The sequence below is a fragment of the Vulpes vulpes genome, chromosome 6 (genome assembly GCF_048418805.1).
Source record: "Vulpes vulpes isolate BD-2025 chromosome 6, VulVul3, whole genome shotgun sequence".
Lineage (NCBI taxonomy): Eukaryota > Metazoa > Chordata > Mammalia > Carnivora > Canidae > Vulpes > Vulpes vulpes.
Genome location: NC_132785.1, coordinates 9,676,394 through 9,703,690, shown reverse-complemented (window position 1 = coordinate 9,703,690; position 27,297 = coordinate 9,676,394). Strand labels below are relative to the sequence as shown.

General features: G+C 36.2%; 1 protein-coding gene across 9 annotated transcripts in view; it reads right to left on the bottom strand.

The window, feature by feature from the left end:
* Window positions 1-27,297, bottom strand: part of ELF1 (E74 like ETS transcription factor 1) — a 104,989-nt gene that overhangs the window by 48,687 nt on the left and 29,005 nt on the right. For 2 of the 9 annotated variants that reach the window (XM_072760651.1, XM_072760653.1), the window contains exon 1: window positions 420-467. The exons of 5 other annotated variants lie outside the window; for them this stretch is intronic. The gene's annotated coding sequence lies outside the window, so the exon portion shown is untranslated. Of the gene's footprint in view, window positions 1-419; window positions 578-3,646; window positions 3,809-7,430; window positions 7,575-27,297 lie in introns of those variants that run through there. 2 more of the 9 variants (XM_026009621.2, XM_072760649.1) reach the window with 2 other exon arrangements.

Below are 27,297 nucleotides of genomic sequence, written 5' to 3'. Positions count from 1 at the left end.
ATATTTTCTTTGAAGATTTCATTCCTCCTAAGATAAAATCACTTCTCATTTCTGAAACTGAAGCCATTTGCCCTTCCTCCCCCCACCCAGTTAAACTACAGTTAAAGTACCAAATACTAAAAAAAAAAAAAAAAAAAAAAACCAGCCATAACTAAGTTTGTAATTGCAATAAAGGACATATAAACAATTTCCTTCTTGCCAGTAATTCAGCAAACCACATGAGTAATTACATCTGTATATTTTTGCCTTAAGAGAAACATTCATACAGTATCCTTGTTAGGCCTAATATATATAAGAATTTAAATCTGTCTAGTACATTTAAAGCTTAGTACTATCTTAAGAGCATTAAAAAATAAGCAGAAATTAAAGTCCATTCTTTCTGTTCTTTAAAAAGCTTTCTGATAAGTAGAATGTTTTACCATGCTTAAGCCTGTCTTCAGTGGCTTCTTTTTTAATGCACTGAAATGTATCCTTATCTCTAGCACAGGCTTGTAAGCAACAGGAAGGAAATGGTACTTGACCACGTCATGGCAAATTAAAACATGCAAAGAACTGCACTTTACAATAGTAGAAAAACAGAAACGCAAGTTAAGAGTGAAAACAATTTCATAGTGGAAGGAGAAATGCTTAAAAACTGCCTGCCAAAGATGTTTGCCTATTTAAAAAAAAAAAAAATTACCATACTAACAAAAGTAGAAGGAAAAAATTTTTAGTTTATCACAATGTTATGACATACTGAACCATACTCATGTTTATGGCTATAAATATGGTATGAAAAGACAAGGATTATAAAAATAACCACATTAAATAATGTCTAGTTCTTTGAAAAGGCATTTACAATTTTAGTTTTAAAGAGACAAGTTAGGGAATGAAGCTGACTGAGCTGGTCAATTAGTTTCCCTGAACACTTAAATCAAGCTAGCATGTGCCAGTGGAATTAAATATTCAATTTCCTAAATTTGGTAAAGTTGATTCCCTATATACTCGGAACTCTAGGGGTCATCATGGATAGCTGTAATTTTCCTAACTGGGAATCAAAATAAAATAAGGGTTAAGAATTCAATTTGTATGGTATTTCTACTGATTAAACTGAATTCTAACCCAGCAGTCCCCCACACCTACTCTACCCCACCACCTCTTTCAATAATGAGTTCAACTCCAACACTAAAAAAGCGATTTGATTTGATTTGATTTTGATTTTTAGCACATTCAGGTAGTTTTTGAGCAATGCACCATACCTGGAGGAAGAGAGAGAATACATGCAGGGAGGAGGGACAGAGAGAGAGAGAGAAGCAGACACCCCCCAACTGAGCAAAGGGCAGGGATGAGGGCAGGACCCTGGGATCATGACCTCCTGGAATCATGACCTGAGCACAAGGCAGACACTAAGTCACTCAGGTGCCCCCTTCTTATGCTCCTTCATACAAATTACATTCATTCTTGACTCCCTTCTTAAATTCTTATTCTCCATTTTCAGAATAACTCTCCCCTCAGCACTCATTCACATTTTTCCTGGTCAATACTCAAGTCCTATTTCTTTTGTAAACTTCCCAAAATCCCTACACCTCCATCTATCTGGGTCACTCCCTTCAGAAATACAGCACTTACTGTCCACTAAGTTAGCAGTAACTGTACATTTGAAAATTATGCCCCCCTAATTCAAATGAATAAATGTTAAATACCTGTTATTTCGAAAGTAATATGCCAGGAAGCAAGATAGTTAGAGCAAAACCTCTCTGGGTAAGTAACCATTGTCTAAAATTCCTTCTGTACCTGCCAAACTTGTGTGTTTAAAGCAATAGTAAAAAGGATTATACTGGGGCACCAGCGGGGCTTAGTGAGTTAAGCATCCAGCCCTGCGTCTGGCTCCCTGCTCACTGGGGAGTCTGCTTCTCCCCTTCTGCCTCTCCCCCACTCATGTATGGATGGTCTCACTCTCTCTCTCTCAAATAAAATCTTTAATAAAATGGATTACGTTAATGACAGATATTGCTTAAAAATCTATCATTAGTTAAGCTATTTCTACATACATACTTCATCAAGAATGATTCGAGTACTTTTGATTAAAGAGGAAACCATTATTCCCAAACTTGAAAAACCAAGTAAGAAAGTATAACCAGAATTAATGGATGTTTCCTGGTAACAAAAGTTTCTCTGTAAATGTTAGATTTCAAAAGTCCTATTCCAAATCCATTTATTTGTAAATACAAAGTGACAGTCTACCAGTGGCCAAAGTGAACACGTCTATGTAAAGTTAAGTTTCACTTTCTTTTCCACTGCAGTCCTATACCTTTTCTTACTAGTGTTTCCACATTATTATGCATTAAATGTTTTTCAAAAATCTCAAAGTACAAGCAATCAACATGCCCACACCTTCCAATACACACTAACAATCAAGAGTAATAAACCAAAACTGAAATGATTGTCCATGATCACTAAGCCACACTTTTAGGATTGAAACAGACACCTTCACTCTAGTGGGTAGCTTATGATCATTTCCTTATAGAAGTTTATATACTGAAAATGTGAAAGAAAAGCTTCAGAATTATTTTGCTGGCCTAGTTAGGCGTCTGATCCTCTGTCTTCTCTCTTTCCCATTCCTTCTCTCCATAGTTACATAGCCTATAGCATCAAGATGGGTCTTGGAAAGAAATTTTCCAATTCCGGATCTAGAGGTATCACTCATACATATTAGAGATACTTAAATAACAAAGCCCCATTGCACGAAAATCTTTTCAGTAATAGAGGAGACTGAACACATAGATCAATGATTTGGTTTTTCCTGAGTAAACGGAGTCCCTGTGCCCAAGGTCTCACAATCTAAAAGTTTAACACAACCGCAACGAGATCCCTCACCTCCTAAATCAGGACTCTGTCCAGGGCAACAGTACACAGCCTTGCCTCTACCCAAATCTGCTGTGCTTTAATAGTTTGAAATAGATTTCTTACTTATTTATTCATTCATTCATTCATTCATTCATTCATTCATGAGAGACAGAGAGAGAGGTAGAGACATAGGCAGAGGGAAAAGCAGGCTTCCCTATGTGTGAGGGGGGAAGCCCGATGTGGGACTGATTTCACGACCATAGGATCATGACCTGAGCCAAAGGCAGATGCTCAGGTCATGCTATACAGCACCCAGGTGGGGATGGAGATAGATAAATAGATAGATAGATAGATAGACAGACAGACAGATAGACAGACAGATAGATAAATTTCCATCTTGAGTTCTGCTCCTGATCTTCCAAATCCACTCACTGAACTATTAGATAAGTCCACACCAGTGCCCCTCAAAGTCACTATATTATGTCTAAAACATGTCCCAAACTGAACTTATTTTATTCCTCAAAGTTGCTCTAGTATGAAAAAGATAGGGTACTCAGATTGAAAAGAAAAAAGGTGGGTTTTTTTGTTTTTGTTTTTGTTTTTTTTTTTTGCTTTACCCTAAAACAAACTAGAAGGTCTTTATTAACTATGTGTATTATAACCATTAACTATATGTATTATATTCAGGAACACTCTGCTTCATTAGAAATTCTCAAATGTATTTCATTTTCAAAATGTCATTTACTCTTTATGAAATAAGAAAAAATATAAGTGAAAATTGTTTATCCAACATAGACATAAACAGTTAACATATTTGTACCATTTTGAGATGCATCTAGTCGAGCATCCACCAAAGAGTAGAAACTCCCCAAGCTGGCTCTCATGTCTTTTAACTGTGTCAGGATCACATTCTTATTCTTCAAGGAGACATGCCACAGGAGGGTCTTAACAATAAGGTTCCTAATCTGTTATTACTAATAAGCTGCAGATGTAAGGTCAAATAATAAAGGAACAAAAACAGTTAAAAGAACACAAGCTCTGGAGTCAGACCACCTAGGTTTGAATCTTCAGCACTGTGACCTTGGACAAGTTACTTAGTGTTGCTCTCTCCTTTCTCTAAAACAGGTACAATATATAACACCAAAATCTATAGATGCTGGGAAGATGGGATGCAAAATCCATGTACAGAATGTCTGGCACATAACTTTTGTTCCATAAACATTAGCTTCATTATAGTCTCAGTACAATGCAAGAGAAGCATAACAGGAATGAGCCATATAACTGATTACTCCTTAAGTGTCATTTCCATCCTCTCTGGAAGTCTCCTTAACTACAGTTATTTGCTCCAACAAAGAATACTAGATAGCCCATTATCAACAAAAGTATAATTCTATTCCAGGGCCTGAAAATTTGGCACCTACTTGATAAATCCAGCTGCTTCTAAGCTAGGATCTCACCCTGTCTGGCAAGCTTCCCTTAACACAGAGTTCCATTATGCTCCTGTTCCAAACAAAATGAATTTACTGATTGTAAACACAAAGCCCTCAGCCACATTGATGGCTACTACAACCAACTCAGTTCATTTTTGTTTAATTTATTATAAAATATTACGAGTATCATAAAAACATCACAATTAAAATCAGTTTTTAGTACTTCTCCTATCTGCTTTCCTGATCCCTGATTGAACACAAATTTAAGTTTTCTTCAAGAGGGCTTTAAACACAGGGGCCTAAAAATCTATTAATTCATAATGATATTTAAAAACAAATCATCACTACCCTTTGGATGTTACCAGGCCACCACTTATTATACTTAAAATGAAAATTAGTAAATAAAAGATATGACAAAAACGTTTTAGATTAAATAATTCTAGCCCAAAAGAGGTAAAATACACCAGCTTAGAGCAATGTGGTGCTTGAAAGATTACCTTTAATAAAGTATTCAGACAGTGCTTATGTTTATGTATATATACGTGTTTATAAAGCTGAAAGTATCTAAAGACTGGAACCCTGTAGTAACCCCAGATGCCAAGTATCTGAACGGTAAGTATTTTTATATGAAGTGGTAACCTAATAAAAAGGTCCTTTTCAACATATAGACATACTAATCATAGGAAAAGCAAGCATATTTAGAAAAAACATTACCTTAGACAAATGCAATACAAATTAAAGGAAACCGAGTAAGAAAAGAAAGCGTAAATAACAGAAGCTATGCAAATATGATGAGAAGCAAGCAATAAACCCATAAACTGTAATGACTGGGATTCTTGTGCAATATACTATAGTCAGGCCTCGTCATTTGTTTTCTAATATAGTAGAACGCTTTACACATGAACTTCCAGAAGAAATGAAAATAATAAATCAGCAGTACCAAGATAAATTCTGTACAATTATCCCAGGGCCAGCTGGTTCTCAATCTAAAAAGTGTGGAGTCACACAATTTAGAGCTGAAAAAAATCTAAGGATTACCTAAAACAACACATTCATTAACCAGCTACAGAATCTGGGCCGAGCACAATCTGACTTATCCAAGGTCACAAAGACCATAGCAAAGAAAGCAAAAGAGGCCAAATTCCCAGCTCCATTTTCTACTCATGTCCCTGTATCTACATTAATAGAATGTTATCAATATTGTTCTTTAGCAGGGTATCTGGAAAAGAAGAAATCTCTTGTAGAAGGATCTGCAGCAAAGGTCTCTACATTGTTCCATGTATCCTTTGATACATGCTAAGTCATTTTCAATCATATTTTTACATGGAACAACTTTAAGTAGAGGGGTTTATAGATTTTTCTATTATTGTTCTAAATCTTAAAGTTTTACTATTATTGTTCTTTTCCAAACTCTATCATATCATACCATTTGCTTTACCTTCACTCAGCCTAGAAACTGAAAACATTAATAAGCCTTTTTATAAAAAGCTCCCACAACCTAATAATTCATGAAAATACTTTTTTAAAAAAGATTTTATTTATTCATGAGAGACACAGAGAGAGAGAGAGAGAGAGAGAGAGAGCAGGGGGGGGGGGGTATGCGTAGAAACACAGGCGGAGGGAGAAGCAGGCTCCATGCAGGGAACCTGACTTGGGACTCCAGGATCATGCCCAAGGCCCAAGGCGGCACTAAACCGCTGAGCCACCCAGGCTGCCCATGAAAATATGTTAAAATAAATTTTAACTAATATTATTCTTGCTACTTCTTTGAATACAGTATTTTTATCACTTACATTTTAAAAAATGTGAATATGGAAAAAATGATTTAAAAGACACACCAAAATGTAGTTACAGTTAAGTAACCAGATTTGAACTTCCTCAGACAAGGGTAGTTTCTTAGTTCCTACTGAGATAGATAGATAGATAGATAGATAGATAGATAGATAGATAGAAAGAAGAAAAGAAAGAGATGGATGGAGAGGAAGGGGGAGGGGAGAGGAGGGGAGGGAGAAAAAGCAGGAGTTAGGTACCAACTGTAAAATAAATCTCACTCTATAGCCCTAATTCATATACTTTGTATACAACACAGAAGTTAAAAAAACACAAGTTAATGTCACAAGAGGAATAAATCATTCCCACTGCATTCAGGGTTCCCATAATTTAATTCAAAAAGAAAATGTTTTAAAAAAGAAAAGTAAAAGAAAGAAAAAAAAGTTTCCATATCCCTACCATTTATTTCAAATATTCAAGGAATTTAAGAAAATTTAGGAGAAATTTTAAAATATGTCCTTGAAATCCGACAAGTAACACATGTATATTACCATCAAAGGATACATGTAAATAGCTATCCTGCCCTAAGCATCTTTCATTGCAATTTGAGGGGGTCCAGGGAAGACAGGGGAACTGAAGTACCCAGAACTTTTTTCAAAAGTACAATTTTATTTTTGTGTGAATCATGCCCAAATTGATGTTTTTTGTATAGAAAACCTCAGTCAGGCTTCTAGTGATATATGCAAAGCAGGCCTTGGAGACCTGAATAAGTTCACCTTACCTCAGCTATGTTAGGGTAAAAACACACACACAGTCAGTATGATCAAGCCAAGCAAGCTGACTTCTCTAAGCTTTCGTCTTTTTGCTGACTCCCAGATGTTCAGTTCCAGGACTCAGAGGGCAGGCTGCAATTACTCACTGCCTGGACCTGAAATTCCGGTTCTTTCACATTGTTCTCCACTTTCCATCCTTGGCCACTTGGGCCTACCTGGTGTCAGGTTACATTCAGGCAGCATTCATAGCACCTTGCAAAACAGCGTACCTAGACCTGTCAATACCTGTGGCTTTAAGATTAACCCTTTTGTTGAGTGTATTCTGAAAACGAGAGAATGTAAAACCAAAGAGAAATATCCAACAGTAATTAGATATTGTTTTAACTTTGGCCCTAAAAAAATTTAACTCCTTTCCCTTTTCAAAATGGTTAAAAGTGATAATTATCAAAATGTCATTAATTGGTGCTTTTTATTATACAGATAAACTGAAGGAACTTTCTTCCCTCCAGCACCCAAAACCTGAAACAAAAACACACCTATCCAGGGAACACAAACGTGTAAATGTGCTTATCAGCAAAACCAGTTGGCAGTTTGAAAATGTTCTCTCTATAACAAACAAGAATCTACTTGCAGGGAAATTCTGTTTCATTTCTGTAGTTGTTTATTCTCCTGGTTAATATATTCATCCTCTTAGAAGATGCGCTCTAGAGCAGTGGTTCTCCCATCTGAGCACACAACAGGTTTTCCATCGGGAAGTGTTTCAATCTAGCCCAGACTGTAGGAGAAAAGCCAGGAATAGATAGTTAAAGGTCCCCCAGGAGATTCTGCTCCATGACAAACCCACCCTCCAACTCTCACAAAACACTCTTCTAGAAGAAACTGTATCATCATAAGAAGTTTCACTCTTAAGGATAGACACACTGTCCCTCCAAGCTTACCCACTTTTATCCTAACTCCCCCCAGGGGTTCTTCATCCAGCAAACAGGAGCACTTAAGCAAAAATATCAGCAACCTACTTCTTTACTCAAAACTAATCAGAGGCCTCCACTATCTATAGGAAAAATGTCAAATCCATTAGTGGGGATCTTCCTTTGTTGCAAAAGGAATGAGAAAAATCAGGGCGGTCAGATTTGTAAAACAGAATTATCTGAACAGAGTAAGGACTGAAAGAGTGAATGGGATTATTCCACGGATCAAATTTAAGAGTACCTCTGCCACAATTTTACTACTCTTTACTTTCATCTCAGAGAAAGGTATTCCAGCATTTCTGCGTTTTATAGTCTTCATGTCTCCCCAACTGTATCCCAGTATTAAAGAAGCCAAAATTAGCCCTGCTCCCATCCTCCTTCACCCTAATCCTTTATGCACCACCCTTTTCCAGTCTTCTCTCTGTGCTCACTGACATGATCAATCCTGATATTTCTTAGATGATCACAATCTTTTATAGCTGTGGCATTTCAGGGTCCTCTTCAAAATCACAGTGGGAATAGATTTAAAAGAGTATAAACTCCAGAGGTGTCTGAGTGGCTCAGTCAGTTAAGCATCTAGATTAGGTCGTGATCCCAGGATTCTGGGATCCAGCCCCACACTGGGCTTCTTGCTCAGAGGGAAACCTGCTTTTCCCTCTCCCCTTGCCTGTTGCTTCCCCTGCTTGTGTGCATGCTCTCATTCTCTCTGTGTCAAATAAATAAAATCTTTACAGAAAAATTAAAAGAGTATAAACTCCAGAGAAGCAAAACATTTTCACCTTTCCCGAGTTACCAATTTGATGGATTTTAAGATTCCTTGTGCACAAAACTTCCTGCTCCCCACATGTGACAAGACCTCTAATAACCTAATGGTCTACTGTTTTTCATAGCATTATCTCTTTTCTTCTTTAAAAAATAGAAAATTATCTTAAATAAGTCTGAATTTAATCAAATAATTCCAGTGTTCCATATCAAGATCCTTAAAATGGGATTCTTTGTATGATCATCCTCTCAGCTATCTGGCAATCACCTAAGATTCTAAATTCAATAGCACCAAAAAACTACACACAACAAAATCGCAAGATGAGAGATATGAAAGTAGAAGGACAGGAGCTTAGTACTGTAACATACACACTTAAAATATAGATATGCAATATTTATAAATTCCACATGTAGCCTTTTATCTTCCTACTGTACATATCTTAGAAGCAAACTTTAAATATTCCTAAGAAATGTGAAGATTTATAATACACAATAATTAAAATTTTAGGCCCTTCTATATTTCATTATATAATTGCTCACTCAATTTTTAAAGTCATATGAATCCATTTCAGTTACTGTTAATTGAAGTGCATCAACATCTTGCATTAGGTGAGAGGAAACAGTTACCTGATATATAACCAGACCTAATCAGAAGATCCTTCAACATCCATTTTCTAAAGAAACTATACTTCTACTGATTGACTTACTGGTAAAAAGTTGATGAATATTTACTGAACTCCCTAAACTCAGTACCCTTGGTAAATACAAAAAGATAACACATGGCCTTGTTCCCATGAATTATATAATCTAGTTCAGGAAACAAGACCAAAAGAGACAGTAACTGAACTTGAAAAGGTAGTATGCAATTAAATGCTCTTAAAGCTGGTTAGTACTACAGCCATTTCAGAAGAGGTGATGGATAAACATTCATAGACAATGAAGGACCTAAAGTCAATCTTAAAGGAAGGTAGTAGGATGTGAAAACACTAAGGAAAAGGAAAAAGTAGAGTCTAGCATGCGTGAGCAAGTGTACGTGCACTTGTCTGAATGCCGAGACACAGAAGAATGCAGAGAATCAAAACTGACCAAACTAAATTTGAAGACAATTAACAGCTTGACAGGAGCTAAGAGGTGTCAATGGGAAATGGTAGAAAATGTATTTAAATAAGCAAAGTAATGGTTTTGCTTAACCAAATTATGGAGTCTCGAAAGTCAGAGAGTAGTATTTAGTCTTGATTTGGGAAGAGGTAGAAAGTTCCTGGAGGTTTTCAAATCAAGTTGCAACAACAGAGTATGATCCCTATGATTATAAAGCCCAATGTAAGTAACATACACGGGATCTGGTAACTACCATCAAAAAATGATGAGAACAGCTTAAACAAACATTCCATTGTTTGATTGCTACACAGACAACTTCCAGGCACCAGTGTGTAAACTGCCCTCCTTAAATTCTTCATTAATTACTTATAATAGAGATTTTCGACATGGTTTTTAAACTGCCTAGAGTGCTGCAAAATTGTTCAAAACAAAATTCACTTAACTAATTTACTTCAAGTTTTTATTCTTCGTTTAAGGATTGGAAGAGGGAGAAAATAGGGAAAAAAAGATTTTCAAAAGGATACTGACACTACCACATAACCTTTCTTACAAGTTATTCAACTGAACATCAAAACTGCCCTACATCCATCTGAATACAAGTGAAACTTTGAAATATGTGAACTAGTTGAGTCTACAGATGATTGTATCTTGTCATTTAGTTATTACTATTAAATAAGATTTTAAACAGATGATGCTGATTTCGTTACTCAATGAATAAAGACAGGATACTCATGACAAATGCATATTTCTTAGTAACTTAATAGAGACTGCTATCACCAACATCCAAGGAATCTGGAGTTTCTTCCAGAGATATCCAAAAGATAGGTGCTCCTGTGAAAACACGGAGTTGACTAAGTGACAGTGTATTAAACCTGGCTCTTTAATAAAGGTATTTTCTATTTCATGGCTTTGTGTTACTCTTGCAAAGTTCAAGAATTCAAAGTCACCTTCATAGATGTAATAGGCACTTATTAGATTTTTTAAAAGATTTTATTTTTAAGTGATCTCTACATCCAACATGGGGCTCAACCCCACAGCCCTGAGATTAAAAGTTGCACACTCTGCTGACTGAGCCAGCCAGGCGCCCATACACTTATTAGATTTTTAAATCTACTTCTGCATAAAGACACATCCAGAAATTATAAAACAGCATAACAAGGTTTATTTATGTTATAATTTGTTAGTAATATGTCATACCTAAAAAGTGTTTTACCATTAACATACGTACTACTTTACTTAATTCTTAAACATTTATAACAACCATTGATGATTTTATTTTTTTAAAAGATTTTATCTACTTATTCGAGAGAGAGAGAGAGAGAGAGAGAGAGAGAGAGAGAGAAAACAAACAGGGGGCGGGGGCACAGGGACAGGGAGAAGCAGATGATACCCCCTACAGCCCCCCTCTGAGCAGGGAGCTCAGGCTGGATCCCAGGATCATGACCTGAGTCAAAGGCAGATGCTTAACCAATCAAGCTACCCAGGCACCCCAACCACTTTTTTTTTCCCAACCACTTATATTTTTAACAAGACATAAGAAACCATGACACTTATCCTCAAGGAGCTTAAGAAATGATTAACAAATTACAAAACAATATATGGAAGAAAGTAATTGCTACCATTTGTGTGTGCCAGGCCCTCTGCTAAGTACTTCACTATCTGTTATTTAATCTTCCTATCAGTGATATCTACCTCACTTTATTTACACAAGGATACAAGGATTGGGGGAGCCAAACACGTAAGGGCAGGGACCTGATCACAGTCACTACTATAACTCCCCTACCCTATACAGATGGTTCATGATAAATATCTGCCAAATGAATGCTCAAGGTGTTTGGAGAGTCTAAGCACATGTCTGACTTCAGCTCATGCTTATTCACCTTCTCATGCATTTAACAAATATCCACTGAGCACCTACAATATGCCAAGACTCTGTTCTAGATGCTACAAATATACTGGTAGAACAAAATAGACCAAAACTTCTGCCTTTGTGAGGCTTCTAATCCAGCTATCTTTTTTTCCCTTCCTATTTCACCCATCATCCCACCCATCTCCCTTCTGGTAACCACCTTCAGTTTGTTCTCCACAGAATCTGTCTTGTGGTTTATCTCGTTCTTTTTGTCCTTTGTTTGCTGTTGTTTCTTAAATTCCACATGAGTGAAACCATATGGTGTTTGTCTTTCTCTGACTAATTTATTTCATTTAGCATTATAGTCTCTAGTTCCATTCATGTTGTTGTAAATGGCAATATTTTATTCTTATTTATGGCTGAGTAATATTCCAGGGTGTGTGTGTGTGTGTGTGTGTGTGCACGCGCGCACGCGTGTGAGTGTGTGTGCATCTATCACCTCTTCTTTATCCATTCATCTACTGATGAGCACTTGGGCTACTTCCACAATTTGGCTATTGTGAATAATGCTGTGATAAACACAGGGAAGCAATGTCTCTCTGGATTACTCTGAATTAGTGTTTTGTATTTTGGGGGTAAATACCCAGTAGTGGGATTACTGGATCATAGGTCAGTTCTAGTTTTAACTTTTTGAGGAAGCTCCACACTGTTCTCCACAGTAGCTGCAGCAGTTTGCATTCCCACCAACAGTGCACAGGGGTTCCTTTTTCTCCACATCCTCATTAATACTTGTTGTCTCTTGATCTAATCTGGTGATCTTAATGGGAACAGTGTTTCCCCTAAAAAATATTCTGCTTTAAAAATGTGAGGTCGTGGGATCCCTGGGTGGCGCAGCGGTTTGGCGCCTGCCTTTGGCCCAGGGCGCGATCCTGGAGACCCGGGATCGAATCCCACATCGGGCTCCCGGTGCATGGAGCCTGCTTCTCCCTCTGCCTGTGTCTCTGCCTCTCTCTCTCTCTCTCTCTGTCTCTCATGAATAAATAAATAAACTCTTTAAAAAAAAAATAAAAAAAAAAATAAAAATGTGAGGTCGTCAGTCAATACAGGTTGTTACCTTAACACCCAGATAGAAACTTCTGGCCACTCTCTTTCCATGTCTATGTCCCACTATCTCCTAACCCCCAACAACTGGGCAGAAAATAAAAGATTGTGAGTTGTGGGAGAAATGCTGCATCTTTAAGACAAATTTAAGTACACAGGAAGAGGGAAAGCGAAGACCTGGGGTGGGCGTGGAGATGGGGGGAGAACTATAGCTAAACCCAAAGGCAGGTTTCTTCAAGGCAAAGCTGATGAACCTGGACGGAGATAACCCGAGGGCCTCTATTTCACTTTAATTTTTATTTTGACTTTGAATGGGTTGAAATTTAACAATAATAGAGTATAATGGGATTTTTAAAAGCATTCTCTTTACAAATATAAACACTTCAAGGAAGAGGAGGAAAATTTTCCCTGTATTGTCTTCCTATATACTAGATGGACTTCAGAAATTGTATCTGCACTATCTATATTCTTTTATTTATTTAACAAGCACTCACAGAGACCAATCTGCCAGATTCCGGTGGGTTAAGGGAGGAGGATAGGGAAAAAGCAGTGGCTAAGACACAGTCTTGCCCTATGAGCCATCACAGTCTACCACCTAAGACAAATGCTGATCGCAATAATATAAATAACATAGCAGGTGCAGACACAAAGCTTATTCTCCTATGTTATTCCACAATTATTTACTATGTCCCCATCTCTTAAGGTTACAAGCCACCTGAGAATAAGACTTACATCAACTTTTTCTATATGTTCTATATATAGTAATCTACATTAATTTAATTTTTAAAAATAAGATAGTAATCTACATTAATTTTCAGCTGAAAAAAACTTAATACATGAACTTTTAAAAAATATTTTAAAACAGGTCTAAACTAAAATCCTACTTATAAGAATACTGCTTTGTTGACAATAAGACTAACTTAGAAGCCCCAAATCACTGAGGTAACAAGACTTAGAACAAGAACAGAGAAAAGGGAGAAGCAAGAAGTAGTTAAGGGAATTATTCCTTTTATTCAGTGGAGAAATTAGGAAAATTGTAATGAAGAGCTAGACATTTTCTCCGGATTAATCTAAAGACAAAAGTATAAGATTTCTGATACTTAGCAATCAGTGATAACAAAGGTATTCTCAGATATATTTTTTCAGTGAAACAATATATAATCATCATTTTCACCTATGCTGAAAACACTAATAATTTCATTAAGATACTTATTTCTATAAACAGCAAAAATAAACAGGGGGAAGGCAGAAGCATGAAAGAAAACTTACAATGAAACTGCTTCTTACAAATAAACCATAAAAAAACACTGTAGTTCTTAATCAGCATTTTGTTTCTAGAATGAAGAGAACACTTATCAAGCATGTATTTATTCCTCTAAGAAGTATTTATAAGATCTATTATATGCTAGATACTAGGTACACAAAAAATGAAGTAGTTTGCCAACTAAAGCAAGAAAAAAAAGCATATAAACAGATAACTACAGAACAATGTAAATAATTAAGTCAACCAAGTGTTAAGGGAATAGCGAGAAAGAGATAAATACCTGTGAGAACCTGAAAAACTTCACAAGGAAGTGACATGTGGGCCATTTCTTTAGGCATAAGCAGCATCTCTTTTTTCAAAGTAGAGATAATGTGACGGGGAAGCAGGGGGAGGGATATTCCAGGTAGACTAGGCAAAGGTAAACTTCAAAGTCTGAATCACTGAATAATAAGTGAAACAGCAATTTAATGAAAACAAACTTTCCTAAAAGGCCAGAGGACCTTATCAGAAGACACGTATTCAAATCCTAGTTCTTCGATCTACTATATTTTCTTGAGTTTAAGTCAAGCTCTGTGATCTTCCTTTTGTCATCTTAAAGTTGTACCATAAAATGCTTAAAATGTTTTAAAGAATTTGGATATGCCAAAACACAAAAATAAATTAATGCTTAAATACTAAAATTAAAAAAAAAACTAAAATTTTGAGATCAAAATACTAGCTTATTTCACTTCACAGTGAATGTACATCATACATACAAATTTGAAAGCCAATCCTTTATGACCTATAAAAATTTCACAGAACTAAACACATTTTAATTATGTAAAATTTATATTTTCTATGTCAAACATCTAATTGTAATCTTACAATCCACATAATACAAAACAAGCCAACAACATACCTAGAATCAACGAGTGACAAAAGTTTAATGAAACAAACTTTATGTTTAACAGGTCTCCCTAATGGGAAATTAAAGTAGCAATTGTACATCTGTGTCTCTGTTCCTCTCATCGTGGTTTAACTGACAGGAAGCAGAAAACAAGATATGGCATACAAATGTCAAGTATTTCCTGCCTTCCCTGCTACATCTTTATGTCTTGTTTTATAAATAGTCCAATAGTTTATGTGAAAATGTATAAAAGTATGGTCAACTATAACATAGGAATGTGAAGAGTGTTTATGAAAACAGCAAATAAGGCTATTTGGAGGTTGGGATCTAAGTTCATTATGCATACAAAAACTCATTATAGTTTTCTGTAAAAGTATTCTTAGAGGAGTAAACATCTTACAAATTCAGACTTAAAAACCACAATGACTGAGTAGAAAAATCAAGTGTCTGAGCAACAGAATAAGCCCTCAAACTGGTTTGATAAATAACATTTGACCACCTGGATAACTAAAAGATAAGTACCACCTTAAAAAAAAAAAATCAACCTTCAAGCAATCAACTCAAAACAAAGCAGGACAGATAACTTGCCTCTTTGATCTTTGGTCACCATGGTTTGCCAGTACTCTTTCCAGATTATAATTTGTGTCCCCTCTGCCCCCAAACAGTCTCTACTCCCTTGCCCACTTCCCTATATATCCAAAACTTGGCTAACATTATTTACTCATTTATGTTCAACTCTCAACTATATACAAACTAAATGAAAGTCTGTTCTCAAAAGGTGAATTCTTACTGCTGTCACTTTAAGCAAACTCCCAATTAACTACAACTTATAACGTAGAGATGCTTACTTTCATCATGCCTAGCTGCCTTCCAAACTAATAATGCTTAAGAATCGCCTCAATTCATCATTCATATGCCTCATATTCTATAAAATCTTGGGCACAATGCAATCATCTTCTCCATTCATCTTGGTCTATTTTTACTATCCACTACCACAACTACAATTTCACCAGGTTTTAGTGCTATTCCTCTCTAGGTCAATGTTCAATATTTTACTACACATAAGCCCATGTTGAGCTTCCTGTGACCTGTTTCCTAAACAGAACTTAGTATGCACTTAATAGTCAACTTTAAGCATGGTACCATGCTCCTAAAATGAGTAATCTCAAAAATCAAATGTGCTAACAATGATTTGCAACTGTTTGATTCTACCAAGGGCAGGTGTATATTATACTTCCTTTCAGCTTATTCCTGAGACTAACAGGTTATGAATTACAATAATACATAAATTTGTCTCTGATTCACAGATCAAAGGATCAAACATCTACATTTATAAAATAAATCATCCATTTTTAAATGAAAGTGTTTCAAACAGTTTCTGAAATTAAAACACACATAACATTGCAGCACCTGAGTGACTCAGTCAGTTAAACATCTGACTCTTGATTTCAGCTCGGGTCATGATCTCAGGGTCATGAGATGGAGCCCCTTGTGGGGCTCCACACTCAGCAGGGAGTCTGCTTGAGATTCTCTCTCCCTTTTCCTCTCTCCCTCTCTAGACTAAATCTTTCAAAAAAATAAAGGCTTTAAAACACACACACATAACATCAATTACTCTAACTTAAGTCTAAAATCTTCCCGTTATTTTTCCTTAGGCTCTAGTATGTATGTAGTATGTATGTGCTTTGTGTAGTAGTATTTTAAACTTTATATAATCATACCATATATAGTATCCCACCATACTTTAACAAGACACAAATTTTTGAATAAACACAAAGATTGGGATGCCTGGGTGGCTCAGTTGTTGAGCGTCTACCTTCGGCTCAGGGTGTGATCCAAGGGTGCTGGGATCGAGTCCTGCACTGGGCTCCCCAAAGGAAGCCTGCTACTCCCTCTGCCTCTCTCTCTGTGTCTCTCATGAATAAATAAAATCATTAAAAAAAAACCCACCTAGATTATTTGAAAAGGAATTTTAAACATTAAACATTCTCTAGAATTCAGTGCTCAGAAAAGCATTATTACTGAAGACTAGTTATGGTTATTAGGCTCCCATTATATTAGAAATATCTAAGATCTAGACAGCAGCCTATGTTCAATGATGCCTCTCACGGAAAGTGTTCTTTCTGCAGAACATACATGATTCCTCTTAAGAACACCATGCGTAGAGATCTTAACAAGAAGCCTGGAGGTTTAACCCAAACAGTCTTTCTGACTGACCTAAAAGGTGCCACTGACACAGTGATGGTTCCCATTAGCATGATGTTCTAAACTGCAATGAGAAAATCTCTGACTATGTTTGTTTTAGAAACTTTATTTCTTCAATTCACTCTGAAGCTAAGTAATATACAGCAACTCAAAGTTCTCCCAATTAAGAACACAGTAAAAAATATGTAAGTCAGAAAATGCCAAATGAGGAAGTGAATCTACAGGAAGAATTGAATTTGAAGGCATATTTCATCTATTTCTATAAAGCATTTAAAAATGATTGCTACCACTGCCAATTCCTTTTTACATTGAAAATTAAACTCAAAGTTACTACATAGAAATCCTTCAGACTGGAAAAGAAGCCAGCATCTGCCTTCCTGCCTTTTAATTTCCCTTTCCTTAATCACAAAACCACCAACTAAATGGAAAATGTTAAGCGTTAGAACCAGCACCTTCACTTTCTTCGAGAAACACTTATTTCCTCATTAGAGGCACCCAATACAGAAAAATGCTGTATAATAAGCTTATATTTAACATAAACTTTCACAAATTTATATTTCTATCATATAATCATGTAGAAGTACCATCACTTATTTGACCAAGCCCCATTTTTGGACATTTGGACTATTTCTAATGTTATCATATTACAATGATCCTCAAAATGTAATCCACAGACCCACAGAGGATCCAGAAACCCTTTCAGAGAATTCATGAGGTCAAAACTATTTTCATAAATACTAGGGTACTATTTGCCTTTTCTCACCATGTTCATATTTGTACTAATAGTGCAAAAGCAAAAGTGGATGTATAAGTTAGTGCCTTAGCATGAATCAGGGCTATGTCACCAAACCATTCTAGTCATTGTATTCTTTACCACTAGGCACTCATATTTAAAAGAAGGCAGTTTCACTAAAGAAGATCCTTGATGAAGAGTAAAACTATTTATTTTCTTAAATTTCAACCATTAAATACATGCCTTTTTAACACTATGAATGATAAAATGGGAAGTACATAAAACATACTTCCGTGGAATTCTAAAAAAGAATAGTTGTCTTGACAAAAACCACTAGTTATTTGTTATTTTGTCTTTAAAGTAGGCTCCATGCCCAATGTGGGGCTTGAACTCATGATCCTGAGATTGAGAGTCATGTGCTCTACCAGCTGAGCCATCCAGGCACCCCACTAATTACTTGTGAGCTAAATTAGCTTTTTTCATGGAACACCATTTTTACTTCAAAGAACTACCTAATATTCATAACTGGATATTTGGCAGACATGTTCCCAAAAATGAATAAAATGACCCTGTCACTTCAAGGAAAAACAACTAACAGCATTTGTCACCAACGATAAAATGCGAGCTTTCAACTGAAAATCACAATTTTAGAAAACTTACGTGCACTACTTTGGGCTTATTAGCTTTCCAATACTTAAAAGACTTTTTGATAAGACTGGTATAATACTAAAAAATGTGATTTTTAAAAATATTATATCAACATTTGGAATACTCAGATGACCAACGAGTGATGTTACAAAATCTTGCTCAGGAAAACATTAATTCATCAAAGTATAAGACAGATGAATGGATTTTAGCATACTGAGGACAAAAAGTTCATTGATAGAGTTTCAGAATCCCTTTGCACTAACCTTTAAGAAACCAGAATTTGGGGTGCTGGGTAGCTCAGTTGGTTGAGTGTCCACCTTTGGTGTGGGTCATGATCTGGGAGTGCTGGGATGGAGTCTCACATTGGGCTCCCTGCTTAGTGTGGAGTCTGCTTCTCCCTCTGCCCCATGCCCCCGCTTGTATTCTCTCTCTCTCTCTCTCATAAATAAATAAAAATCTTAAAAAAATTAGCATTTGTTGAGTTTTGGTGTAGTATCAAAGAAAAAAAATCCACAATTATCTAAAGTGGCTATTAAAATACATCTCCCTTTTCCAGAAAATCTAGCTATCTTCCTTTATACCAAAGATTAAATAAAGATTTGCACTCCTTTTGATACAGTTTTTGAAAACAGTTGTCAGGGTTCCTGGGTGACTCAGTTGGTTAAGTGCCTTCGACTTAGGTCATGATGCCCAGGATCCTGGGATCGAACATCACACTGGGCTCCCTGCTCAGCATGGAGCCTGCTTCTTCCTCTCCCTCTGCCTCTCCACCTCCCTCATACCTTCTCTCATGCTCTTGCTCTCTCATGTGCTCCTGCTCAAATAAGTAAATAAAATCTTTTTAAAAAAAGAAAAGAAAGTTATACTGATAACTGTAACTCACATAAAAGCTCTTTGGGATCATCAATCATTTTGAAGAGTATAAAGAAAAATTTTGAGAAGACAGTATAAAAAAAGTTTGTAAACTGCTGTTGCTATTAAGACCAGTGGTTCAAATATCTTCATAGCTTAATCTTTGTTCCCATCCTTAAATTTTCTTTAAAATAGAATCCTACAACAGAGATTATTATATCAAAAGAGAGGTACACTTTCAAAGCTTTGATATAAGTCAAGTGCTATCCAGAAGGCTTTTCGGTTAATACTGATATCAAAAGAATACATTCAGGCACATTTAATGGTCTTTTCACCATCACACAGTACTTTAATTTCTGTCACTATGACAGGCAAAAAAATGTAACTTCATTTAATTTGCATTCCTTTACTAGCAAGCTTAATATTTTAATATTAAATATAATTACTTAAACATAATTATACTAAGTATATATTACATATTTATATAATCACTAATTAATTTTATAATGTACTAAATATAAATATAATAATACTCTCCAATTTTTTTAAAGATTTTATTTATTTGAGAGAGCAAGCAAGAGAGAGCACAAGCAGGGGGAGGGGCAGAGGGAGAAGCAGGTTTCCTGCCAAGCAGAGAGCCCAAAGTGGGGCTTGATCCCAGGATCCTGGAATCGTAACCTAAGCTGAAGGCAGATGCCTAACCAACTGAGCCACCCAGGTACCCCAACACTCTCCCCAATTTTAGTGACTTTTGCTGTTATTTGTGGAAGGAACTTGGAGGGGCACAAATAAATTTATGGTAAAAGTCATCAACTATCTTCATTATTGGGAATAAACCTCCAAACTAGTGCTTTTATCTAGTTCTGGTTTAGAACACTCATGATGTTTTTCAAACTCTGATTTAATTTATGTAAAACTCTGCTTTAGTAGCAACAGGAGAAAAGACTGAATCAAATGCTGTAAGTACCAGTGATCTATTAAATTACCCAATCTTAGGCAAGTTACTTATGATAGTTTCCTAAATAAAAATTAAGAATGGAAAAAAAATATGTAAGAATGATATTTAAAATGCTGGTTGCAATCATGAGACATTCTTTTGGTGTCAAGATCCATTTATACTCTTAAAAATTATTGAGGACCACAAAGAGCTTTTGTTTCCATGGGTTATATTTGTCAATATATAAATTCTTTAGAAGGATGGGCTATTACTATTTATTAAATGCCCTTTACAGGAATCCTTTTTCAGAGGAACAGTTTATTGAAAACTCTCCAGGATACATTTTTTTCCTTAGTAAAATAAAGCTGTTAAAAATACAAGTTCTAGTATGCTTTCTTCATCTCAGTATATCACCAGTACTTTGAAGACCACTAATATAATGTATCTGTAACTTTCTCTAATCCTTGTGTATATTAGAACATATTTTAAATGGAATAAGTAAGGCATATGTATATAATTTATTAAGTTTCTATGTTTTGTTCACTGATATATTCTGCAGCATCAAGAATAATGCCTAACAGATAATAAATAATTGTTGAATGAATCAGTAAATTACATAGGCTAAAAAGGAATTTAATTTAAAAAGTTCAGGAGACCTCTGAACTCCATGACTTGTGAGAATCCTTCTAAGTAAAATTCTAGGATTTCTACTTCCATTTGTTCTTCTCTGTCCCTGCCATCCCTGCCACTACATACACACACACACACACACACACACACACACACACACACACACATATACTGTGGGGAAAATCCTAGAACTAAGAGAGCCAAGAGATCATTATGAAAGCAAAAACCTGGATTAAGATCTATGTTTTCACTTTTTAAAAAAGACTTTACTTATGTAACAAAGAGAGAATACACACACGGGGAGTGGGAGAGGGAGAAGTAGGCTCCCCATTGAGCAAGGAGTCTAATATCAGCTGGATCCCAGGATCCCAGATCATGACCTGAGCCTAAGGCAGATGTTTAATTGAGTTTTAATAGCAATTCCCACAATTATATTACTAAATTTTGGAAATCTTACATAGGGATTCCACATGAAGTTTATAACAAAAAAAAATCACTAAAGATATAAGGATTGCTACCATTATAGTAAGAATTTCAAGGAAGCAAGATGAAAACAACTTATGTCAATAAATCTGGTTAGATGCAAAAGTCTAATTTGGGGTATTAGCTTATTAGAGTTTATCAGTAGTGTCAATTAATACTCTATCAATTGTGTTTTATGAATCTTTCTGTTCAGAAATGTGTGGGGTTTTTTAAAGATTTTTATTTGATAGTGTGCATGTGCACACAGTGCGGGAAGGGCGGGGGGGGGGGGTGCAGAGGGAGGAGAAGACTCCTTACTGAGCACAGAGCCAGATGTAGGGCTTGATTCCCAGTCCAGGGATTATAACCTGAGCTGAAGGGAGTTGCCTAACTAACTAAACCACTCAGGCGCCCCAGAAATGTGTTTTTGAGTAGTATCTGAACATGGGAGGAGTCTAAATACTAAATTATTTCTTACAAACTACAGCTCCAACTTGTTAACGGATCTCAACTGGAAGTTACCCGTCAGAAGTATATCTAGAGCCATCTTATTAGTTATATAGGACAGACACACAGCCATACAACTTAGCTCTCAATCAAGGTAACCTTTCACTGAAACAGGCAGTTGACATTTTTTTTATGATGTGGAGTTTACTTATTTTTAAAAGTCAACTTCTGCTCCTCATCAAATTAATGTTATTTCTCAGTTATGTATAAATGTTAGGACAAAAATAAACTCCTTACACAACAAAATTTGTTAGGAAGTAATTCAACCAAAGAGAAAGAAGACATTTACATCATCCAGATTTACACTAATATTTTACCATAATTTGATCCAGATTCTTAAGAAAAAAAGTCACATATAGCTAAAGCCTCCTATATATACCTCTCTAATCTCATTTTACCCCTCCCAACTATTTTAAATTTGATGTTGCCCCCATATTTTTATACCTTTAATACATATGTATCAATAATCATATTGTTTTATGTACATAACTGGAACTATATTGTATTTATTCTGTTAAAAATTTAATCCAAAATTGTTTGAAATAACTCTAGTTAATAAATGACAGGCATGGTAAACTAACGGTCAAAATTTTTTTTTAAGATTTTATTTTTTATTTACAAGAGACACAGAGAGAGAGAGAGAGAGAGAGAGAGAGAGAAAGGCAGAGGCACAGGCAGAGGGAAAATCAGGCTCCATGAAGGGAGCCCGACATGGGACTCAATCCCAGGTCTCTAGGATCACGCCCTGGGCTGGAGGCAGTGCTAAACCGCTGAGCCACCTGGGCTGCCCTAATGGTCAAATATTTTGATATCTGCAACTTACTCTGAAGTGCATCAATTGCCCATCTGTTTAGGGTCCTTAAGAATTTAACCCCCTAGGACAATACACCATAGTAAGATGCTGAATGGGTAAGACGGCATCAATGGCAGTCATCTATTCCCAGGAAAGATAATGAAGAACTCTAAATTATCTTAAACTATCCATTCTGTCCACGCTCTTGGTAAACAACTCTCATACCTCAGTGTGATGATACTGCCGCCTCAGAGAACTCTTGCACATATGTTCCATGAACCATGTGCAAGAATGTGCCCAGAGTGGAAACAATCTAATGTCATCAACAAGAGAGAGTAAATACATTCTGGTCTAGACAGACAATGGAATACAATACAACAATTAAAATTAATTAAGGCAAATCTCAGAGGGTTGAATGAAACAAGTCACTACAGAATATACATGGTGCTGATTCCATTTACATCAAGTTGAAAGGGGTATAAATTTAAGGAAAAGGTTATCACAAAAGTTGGATAGTAATTATTTTTAAGGAGAAACAAACAGGGGGACTTCTAACATAATGAGCCTACTTCTTAACCTAGGTTGCTGTGTAATAGGTAAACACTCTGTAATCATATTTAAGCTGTATATGTTTTATATATTCTCCTACATGCACATTTCAGCTTTAAAACAAAAAAAAGAGAGAGAGAGAGAGAGAGAGAGAGAGAATGAATTGACCCCATTACATTACTAAGCTTCCATTTAGTATTTTGATATAAAAAAAGATGCATGTAAACAGTTATTAGTTCAACACCTCATATATATAGTTTTAGTTCTATTGTTCATAGGACTGTTTTCTAAAACATAAAAAATAACCAATTTTCCTTCATTTAGATTTTTTTAATTACACCATACAACTCTGCACACACATGAACCACTATATAAACAGGCATCCATCACACGGATAATGAACTTCACTTGACTTTTTAATAAGTCATACTAGCTCTGGCTACCTTGGAGAACTTTTACGATATAGGGCAAAAGATTAGACAAGGATAGAGCCAAGAAAACAAATTTTAAAAACACCACCAACAAAACCCAAAAAACTTCTCTAAGAAATAGTTGCCTCTGGACAGCAGGTGAGGGGAAAGGAGGGAGGCTGCTTTTCATTCTTCTAGTCTTTCAGATTTTAAACATAATGTGCATATATAACTTTGTTACCTTTTTAATATAAAAATTCTTAAATAAGTCTCCAAACTCTAGAAGGCATTCATATTGCTTACAGTTGCCTTTTTATTATTATTTTTTTAATACCAGCTGTTAATCTCAGGCTGTAAAATATGGAGACAAAAGAGAGCTGACACCTACTACTCAGCAATTACAGGGCAAATGAAAGAGAAGTTCTGAATTTCTACAGGAGTAAGAGAATGAACGTGAAAAGTTTAGGAAAAGTTTTCTAATTCATATATTTATAACTGGCAGAGAAGAAATCAAAATGCTTTTGCATAGAAATTTGTACAACCAAAGCTCAGGTGCATAATTTTTTCCTCTCTGTCAATAAAACAAGTAGCACATGGGTTATTTTCTCATAAACGGTGAAATACCTCAACAGTTGTAGCACAGATCAAGAGCTACTTTTACTCTAGTATACATACACCATCTGACAAGACACAAGATAGAGGTGACACAAAAAACTTTTTTAGTAGGCTCTCATACTAATGGGAAAAAGATTGCTCCAATAGTCGAAAACTGCCCTAATCACTTCAGCTGACTCAGTGATATTACTAATTCAATTTCTACCATCTATATGAAGCAGCTCCTAAGCAGAGGAACAAAATATTCCGACTAAATGATGGAAGCAATAATTATTTTCAGACCATTCAACTGATGGGACTGTTCTTCTCACCCCTGCAAAAGTCTGTGAACACTTGTGTTCCATTAGATGGGATGTAATACGAGGTAAAGCCTACAAATATGCAATCAGTGGAGTTAAAGTCCAAAGAAACCTCAAAAATCATATCCAAGCATCACATGGTATTTAAAAACAAAACAAAACAGGGGCACCTGGGTGGCTCAGTTGGTTAAGCATCTGCCTTTGGCTCAGGTCATGATTCCAGAGTCCCCCAATGGAGCCTACATTCCCACTGGGCTCCCGGCTCAGCGAGGAGTCAGTCTGCTTCTCCCTCTTCCTTTGTCCCTCCCCCTGTGCCTTCTCTCCCTTTCACTTACTCTCTCTCAAATAAATAAAATCTTAAAAAAAAAATTAAAACAGGGGATCCCTGGGTGGCTCAGTGGTTTAATATCTGCCTTCGGCCCAGGGCCTGATCCTGGAGTCCCAGGATTGAGTCCCACATCAGGCTCCCTGCATGGAGCCTGCTTCTCCCTCTGCCTGTTGTCTCTGCGCCTCTCTCTCTCTCTTTCATGAATAAATAAAATCTTTTAAAAATTTTAAAACAAAACAAAACAAAAAAAATGCCTCCTTTCCAGGTTCAAAACAATTGCAAGTAATAATGGTGTGTTTCCCAGGAGAGGATTTTCAAAGGCTATAAATGCTACCTTAAATCAGGAAAGGGATGTCTTGCCTAGAACCCCAAGGATAAAGGAATGAAGAAAGAAAGGAATGAAGTACCAGCTAGTACTAAAGAAACTAACATTGGGAAAGTGATGGCTCACTGAGATAAGGAAGAGGCTAATTTCACTTGGGAAAAAAATAATTAGCTTAATTATTTACTGTGGTAAATAGAGTGGTGGGTCTGGGAGTGAGAGGGAAAAAAAGCAGAGTTAGAGAAGCAGAAAAAAGGAGAGCCACAAAGTTGAAAGACACAGAGCAGCAAAAAGTGTATTAAAGAAAAGAATAACTGGGGTAGGTAGAGAAAGTAAGTTCTAATATTGATAATAAACTACTCCAGTCACTTTCTTTACTTACCAGAGGCTGCAGGCTTTAAAATATCCCTGGTTGCTTAAAAGTCCAAACATTAAACTGCTAAGTAACTGACTGATTGCTCTTCTTAAACCTATACTCTTTTTCTTAAAGTGTGGCCTACAAGCACTTGCACCACAATCACCTAGGGTAATTATTAAAAATGCTGACTGATAACCCAAACCCTGTGCCTAATGAATCAGAATCTTGGGGTGGAAGCCAGGTGATTCTCCATTACACCAAGGGTTGAAAATTACTGCTTTAAAATATACTACCAGGCAAGTATTCATTTTTTCTTTGAATGGTTATGATGTGCAGATACCAGACAGAGGAAGCTAAGGGCCCCATGCCTTTTAAAGACTTGCCACCCCAGGATGCCTGGGTGACTTAGTGGTTGAGCGTCTGCCTTGATCCTGGGATCAAGTCCCACATCGTGCTCCCTGCATGGAGCCTGCTTCTCCCTCTGCCTATGTCCCTGCCCCACCCCCCACTCTGTGTCTCTCATGAATAAATAAATAAAATATTAAAAAAAAAAAAAAAGAAAGAAAGACTTGCTACCCCTAACTTTAGCAGAACTTGCCCAACTGAGTAGCCAAGGGTTTGATGCAGCAAATCATAACTGTCTGTTCATATGTGCTCAGTATTTTTGTCAAAGTTTCAACGAGACAGAAAAATACAACAAAACCTCTCTGATCTCAAAGAGCTTACATTCTTATTGGTGAAGACACTCCTCTTAACCCTAAGCAAATGATATTCTTTCTTCAATACTAATAATTTCCCAAGATCCACAGTCTTCCCTATTTTAAGTTTCGGTCATGTTTCACCTCTAGGCAAATAGTCTGAATCTGAATATAATTTCTCATTGGTTTGGTTCCATTCTTATTTCACCCCCATGCTATCCTGCCCCGTTTTCCCAGTAAGAATCTAGGTTTATGAGGAGAGAGCCTGTGTTTTCTAGCTGTTTCTGTGCTGTCATTTGCTTAGGATAATGATGACCACATTGTGGGAGGTCTGATATTGAACTGGGTTAGGGGATTTGGAGATGTAAGAGATTCAACAGTTACAAGCAAAGTACTTTTAAAAAACCAAGTTTCAGACTTAAAGGCAGATCTGAAGTAAATTTTGGCCACTCCAATAAAATACATCAAAAAGTTAACAAAGATTTTGCATGCTCAGAAGATTCAAAAGTGCCTAGTATGTATAGTAAACTCTCAAAGGAGGAAAGAGAAGATACCACAAACAAATGGAATAAGATTACTAATTCTGGAAAGTTTCAGTTCAAGATGGAGTATAGAGTTCAGAAACTTCTAGATTTTGTAAACTCATATGCAAAGTTTAACACACACAAACACTTTAATAGAACAAGGTATCATATTAAACAGTATTTGTCTTCCTAGAAGGACAGGAGATAAAAAGCAGAAATGAATCTGTCTTTGTATCTACAAGGTCAAAGCAAATTCCCAACTCCTTATATTTCCAACTCCCCTAGACCCGTCTTAAACCAGCAACGTCATAAACTATGAAAATGTTCCAATAATGAAAACAAGCAGTGGTGGAAATGAAACAAATGCAACATCTCCTCTCTGATGAATAAAGGAAACTAGTTTGAACACATTTTCAGAATCACTGGTTAATTCATTTGGTTGCATCTTACTACCAAGCAACTTAATTAAGGTTTTATTTATTCTTAAAGAAACAGAGCCTATTTCAAACAAAGCATCACTTGTTAGTGTGGACTAGCAGGAGCAGCTCCCGGCTGGAAGCCCTGCCACTAAGCACTGAGCGACCTTGAGGGAGTCACAAGACCTCTTCGGGCCACTATAGTGTCTTCGTCCATACGTCCAAACGAGTGAGGCAGCTGGACGACCTCCATCTTTTTCAGTGCTCAAGTTTTTTAAATGGGT